General features: G+C 45.7%; 1 pseudogene; it reads left to right on the top strand.

Moving 5' to 3' along the window:
* Positions 1 to 5,063: 5,063 nt before the first annotated feature.
* Positions 5,064 to 5,762, top strand: LOC107538870 (small ribosomal subunit protein uS5 pseudogene; annotated as a pseudogene).
* Positions 5,763 to 6,064: the final 302 nt, after the last annotated feature.

Genomic DNA, 6,064 nt, shown 5'->3' with positions numbered 1-6,064 from the left:
AGGGACGCCCCTCCCCCGCCTGGGCTCCCGCCGCGGCCCCGCGAGACCCCTCCTCGCCCTCAGCCCTTCCTTCCCGCGCAGCTCCCCCGCCAGGCGATCGGGCCGGGCGGCGGCCCGCGGCGGAGGGCCGCGCTCTCGCTCCGCCGCACATTCGCCACCCGCTGCCTCGCGCCTCGGGGCTGCTGCGCACTCACCCTCCGCATCGTGGCGGGACTGGCCGGGCCGGGCTCGGGCGCGAGGTGCACAGGGCGGCCGCTGGCGAAGAGCCGCAGGGGAGCGCGGTGCCGCCCCCGCCCGCACACGCGTGCGCCGCGGCCGGCTAGCGGGCGGCGGCCTCGGCGGGGGCGGGGCGCGGGCAGCGGGGACCTCGCGGCCCCGGGGACCGTGTGGCGTAGGGGCGTCCCCACCTCCCCAGGCCGCTTCCCCGCTCCCTCCCGCCCCGCAGAGGAGCTGGAGGCAGGTGCCCGCCGCGCGGTCGCCCCCAGCTCGGAGCGGGAGAGTGCTGGAGTTGAGCGTTGCCACCGACCTTTAGGGTAACCAAGTTTGAGGAGCGAGAGGGGACTGGTGGAGAGCTGAGGCGGGACTGCTCACCACCTTCTAAGTACCTCTGTTTTCGCAGACGTGTGGGAGGAGGGCCCGCTGGTGTCCCGTCCTACTCTTCCCAGTCTGCGATTGTCTTCTGTAAGCCACGAGCGTTCATAAACCTTGAGGGGCGGGGCGGGGGGGATGAGAGGCAAGAGTGGGAACCGGCAGATCAGCCCACAGCTGGGGGAAGACGGCCTCCTGGGGCAGAGAGGGTCTAGCTTTCTCCAGAGCAAGCAGCTCAGGGGGGTAGGGGGCTGCACCCCGGTGCTGCGGAACCCGCAGGTCTTCCTGGCAAACCCCTGCGTGCGAAGCTTCCTCTTCGCAAAGGGCTTCCCCACCCCCACTTCTCCAAACCACCTGGAAAGCCCATCCCCAAAAGCTAATGCTTCTGGGAAAAAGATGAGGGAAGGGGGATAGATTCCTCGTGACCATGAAAACACCGGATCCAAACCCTCAAGAACAAGAGTAGGATGGTGTGAGGTCAGAAATCTGGCCTTTCTCTATTTGGCTTCTACGGCTGAATACAGCAAATCAAATAGCAGAATATTCAAGGCAGCCTGAATTTGATGTAGACAAAAAGAACCCTTGTTTACCAAAGGATCTTTTGAAAAGCATACAAGGACGCTTGCATTTACAAACCTGGCTGCGACAGGTAAGCAGGCAAGCAGCGGTGGAATGCAAAGGCTTGTGCTGGGTAAACATTTGTGAGGATGGCTTTGGCTTTTACATTGCCTGGATGCCTGTGATTCTGGCAGATCCCCACTGTCAAAGAAATACTGTTATAATTTTCTAACATTGATAGAGTGTCAGCAGCGCTATGGAGACCAAATATTAAACACACTAAGGACGTTTATGATCTCATGAATAAAAACGTTTTGTTTGAATGTCTCTTTGGTGCCTACCAGCATAGATAAAAGGAGAGGCGACATATTGGGAGAAAAAGTGAAGGAAATTAATGAAGTCTGCTAACTCCTTTTTACTTTAACCTAAGATCTGCATACGTTGGGTTTTTTTCTTCTTTGATATGAAGCTCTTCAGATTGGTCTTTGCTGTTTTGCCTTTGGGGAAAGAATTTTATTAAGTGTACTTACTTATGCACCAGGGGCTTTACCTGTTACCACTTTAAATCCACACAACCCAATGAAGTGAGTAGTAGGATTCTATGGTTTTTCAGAAGGAGCTACTAAGGCTCAGAGAGGGTAGGTATTTTGCCCACATACAGCTTGTTAGTGGCACAGCCAGGATTTGAACTGGGGCAGTTTGACTCCAAGGTCCACTCACTTCATCCCTATCTTCATCCCTATGCTTTACTGCCCTCCTGTGCTCTGATTCATATAAAAGGTACAGTTGTGGAAAGGTGTTACTCAAAGTAAAAACGAACTCTTGTCAGATCCAATTAGTAGCTTCCCATCTCTGGGTCTTAGCATCTTCGTCTATAAAATGAGAACTCGGACTAAAAAGATGTGTTAAGGACCTGCACAAGAAGTAAAGTGCTTATTTTAGTGTATTACCACGTGAATATTTTGTGCTCAGCATTGTAGGAAGTCTCAGTCACTTCACTGGTTTGTGTATTATCTTGTTTTACATTGCTTATGCTGTTTCTACAGCACTACTTCCCTCTCCCTTTTTAAAATTTATCTTTATTATTGAAAGTATTACAGATGTCCCCTTTTCCTCTCCTTCTAGTTAACATTGTTTGCTTTGTGAAAGCAATATCTAATCCAATTAATGTTGCTTAATTTTACTAAACTTGAATAAGATCCCTAGTGGGAAGGGGACAGTTTCAGTTAAGTAATTGTTAGGGTGATCTTCAAGTATTACCCAAAATAATTTTTAAACTCCCTTCCGAAACCAAGACAATTATTCAACTGCACCAAATAAATGACAACACATCATATGCTAATGAACACAGTCATACTGCTCATCTGTGGAAATCCCCATATTTGCTATGCTACCATTAACTAATTTGAAGAACCAATTTAAAAGTGAAACTAGATTGAATCAGATTTCCTCTTTGTTTTAGTGAGGTGGTGGGGGGGGGGTGTCTTTATCTCTTTCATATGCTTAAAGGATCTTCAAAGTGTTTTAATGATGAGTTATATCTATTTCATATTGTCATACCCTCATTAGCCATCTAAATCCAGACATCTTATTTCTGTTTCCTTGAAAACCTCTTAATATTTGAGAACACTATATTTCTTCTTCCTTTTTTCTTAATTGTGTAACATCTCCACCAGTTACAAACAACATATTCAACCCTCTTGACCTTCAGGCCAGACTCATAGGTTTCCCTCTTAAATACAGCAGGAAATGTACTGGGATTCAGAGGTCAACCTAACTTCTTTCATTAATTATTAACATAGATAGACATTCGATAAAACTGAGCAAAACCAAACCAGCTTACAGTTTCACATAAATAGTAAAAGAGAAATGAATAATTCAGTCTACTATTTGTAGATAAGAAATGTTACCAACTAGCATAACTTCTTACCAGTTTGTCAACCTCCATTTGGAAATGCATTAGTAATGAAATACTGTTGTTGTTTTTTTGTCATGTTCTTAAATTAAAACCCTTCACAAGGCACCTGTTAAATACCTACTATGGGGACATACATTATTGGTTGAATCAATTTATATTTCCCTGAAACAGATCAAGAATAATATCAAGGAAACAAAATGGTCTCAACTACATGTATTGATCACTTTACATGTCCCAGGCACTGTGACAAGCTCTTGTACATGTATCAATCTGTTTCATCCTTACAAAACTGATACATCCTTATCAGACAGTTATCTCCATGTAATAGATTAGGAAACTAAGATTTATCAAGATCAAACACATTCCAAAGCTTGCATGGCTAATAAGTGAAGTGAATCTAACCCAAATTTGTCTGATTCCAAAGCCTATGAGATTAACCAATAACAGGTGCATGCTTCTCTCCCTGGAACTTCAAAGCAGTGGCAATGTGAGCCAAGAATTTTACATCTAGTAAAACTGACATTCAAATATTTATACTACAATAGAAGAGAGTAGCTAAGAAAGGGCTCTCAAAGAAGATGACTAATTAGCTTAAAAATAATGCAGGATTTTAATTAAAAAGATGAAGAATATTCTTGATAGGGTACAACAGAATGACCAGCAATATGGAGGTGATGACAGTAAAAATGTAACCTCAGAACCAGCTTAAATGGTCCTAATGAAATACTGAGTTGCTTTTTAGAGACAACAGAACCAAAACTGTAAGCCATGCACTCAAAGCATGCACAGAGGAGAAAACTTTGACCTCCAGCTTCATCCAGAACCGAAGTCTCACCCCTCCTTCCCGGCACAGAACCAGAGAGCCAGGATATAATGAGAACTTGAACACCAGACCCTTTCAGAAGTGAAGCCCTTTTCCGTAAATGGCCAACCTCCAAGTTTCTCCAGTAAAACTTGCCCCACCAGTGCTTCCACATACCTGTTTTCCCTAACCCCTTAAAACCTGCCACAAACCCTGGATTGAGGAGACAGATTTGAGAGGTTCTTCCTGTGTCCTGCAAGCAGACTCAGGATTAAATAAATTGCTCTTTCTTTTCTCTCAGGTATTGAGAATGTCATAGTATTGGCTTCTTTGTGTGTGGACAATAAACCCTTGTTTGGTAACAAAAAGATCAGATCTCCTAGGGAATCGTGGGACATGTGGCTTGGGAGTTAAGCCTGGTGGACAGTTAATGAGGGGCTGGGATACCCATCAGGGTACCATTATACACATTTCCTCCATTTTTTTTATTGCATTGTCAGTCATTCAAAAATATTCATTTATTTTGCTGTAGAAGGTCTGCATGATTGTTATGCCATTTCTTTTCCTCTTGTCCTTTAACTTCTCTAAGCCACATCTGGGGATCGGACACTCCACTGACCCCCCTTTTTTTTTTTTTCTGTAGGTGGCCTGAAGATGCAGGGGTGGAGTGGGCAAGAGTTTATTTGTAGCCTTTGTCAGAGGAATTTGATTCCACTCTCTCCTCTGAGGATCTGTGCCAGGGTTCACTTCCTAACAGATATTTAAAAAGACAGACTTTACCCACACTTCTACCCCAATGTTATTTACATAGTTCCATATTCTTCCTACTTTTTGTCCAAATGCAGTTCTGCTTGCAATCTGTTTACATGGCTACCTATCCTGCTAGACTCTGACCTTCTTTAAAGAAGGGGCTGTGTTAATAATTCTCACATCTCTAAGGCCTATCACAAAGTAGGTGCTCAATACATGTTTAATAATTGCATGAATGTTGTTAAAACCATATTCTTCTTCTCTGAGGAAACACCAATGACAGCTGATGCTGGTGCCCTGGGAGAGCCCAGAGGCCCGTAGGGGCCCTGGAATGGGAACCACAGGGGCTTCTGTGGAGGAATTAGCAGTGGCATTCAGAGCCAAGATCAAGGCTTGAGTTGGGGCTGGGATGAGGACAAGGGGTGGATCCCTGTCACCTAGCTAGGCCTCCTGGTCAAGGACATGAAGATCAAGTCCCTGGAGGAGATCTGTCTCTTCTGCCTGCTCATCAAGGAATCTGAGAGTGCTGATTTTTTCCAGGGGGCATCCCTCAAGAACAAAGTTTTGAAGATTATGTCCATGTAAAACCAGACTCATGCTGGCCAGCAGACCAAGTTCAAGGCATTTGTCACCATTGGGAATTACAATGGACATGTTGGCCAGAGTGTTGCATGCTGCGGGGAAGTAGCCACTGCTATCCATGGGGCCGTTCATGCTGACCAAGTTCTCCATAGTCCTTGTGTGGCAAGGCAACTGGGGGACCAAGGTTGGCAAGTTTCCACACTGCCCCATGCAAGGTGACTGACTGATGTTGCTCTGTGCTGATAGCCTTATCCCCACCACCAGGGACACTGGAGTTGTCTCAGCCCTTGGGCCCAAGAAGCTGCTGCTGCTGCTGATGGCATCGAAGACTGGTGCACCTTGGGCAGGGGCTGCACTGCCATCCCAGGCAACTTTGCCAAGGCCTTTGATGCCATCTCCAAGACCTCCTGCCGCCTCACCCCTGACCTCTGGAAAGAGACCATGTTCACCAAGTCTCCCTATCAGGAGTTCACTGACCCTCTTGTAAGGACCCACACTGGAGTCTCTGTGCAGAGGCCCCAGGCTCCAGCTGTGGCCACACATAGTTTTATACAGGAAAATTAAAGTGAATTAAGCCTGCTTGTTTTTGTTTTGTTTTTTAAAAAAGATATTATAGTCTGCTATTTTCCTTCAACAAATGATTTTCTATATTTTTACATGGCCTTAAGAATTATTTTTATTAGCTGCTTAATGTACCTTTCTCATAGATATAGTATCATTTAAACATCCCCTCATGTTGCCATTCGAGTTGCTTCTATTGTTTTGAAATTTCCTGTGAGTAAGTAGGGGCATGACTTGATATAAAGATAGATTCAGAGAAGGATAATGTGAATTTTGGTCAATCAAGTGGTCCAAAGGTCAGGAGA

This window comes from Miniopterus natalensis, chromosome 2 (assembly GCF_054644295.1).
Source record: "Miniopterus natalensis isolate mMinNat1 chromosome 2, mMinNat1.hap1, whole genome shotgun sequence".
Classification (NCBI taxonomy): Eukaryota; Metazoa; Chordata; class Mammalia; order Chiroptera; family Miniopteridae; genus Miniopterus; species Miniopterus natalensis.
Note: the sequence above shows the minus strand (reverse complement) of the source record. Positions and strands in the feature narration are given on the sequence as shown.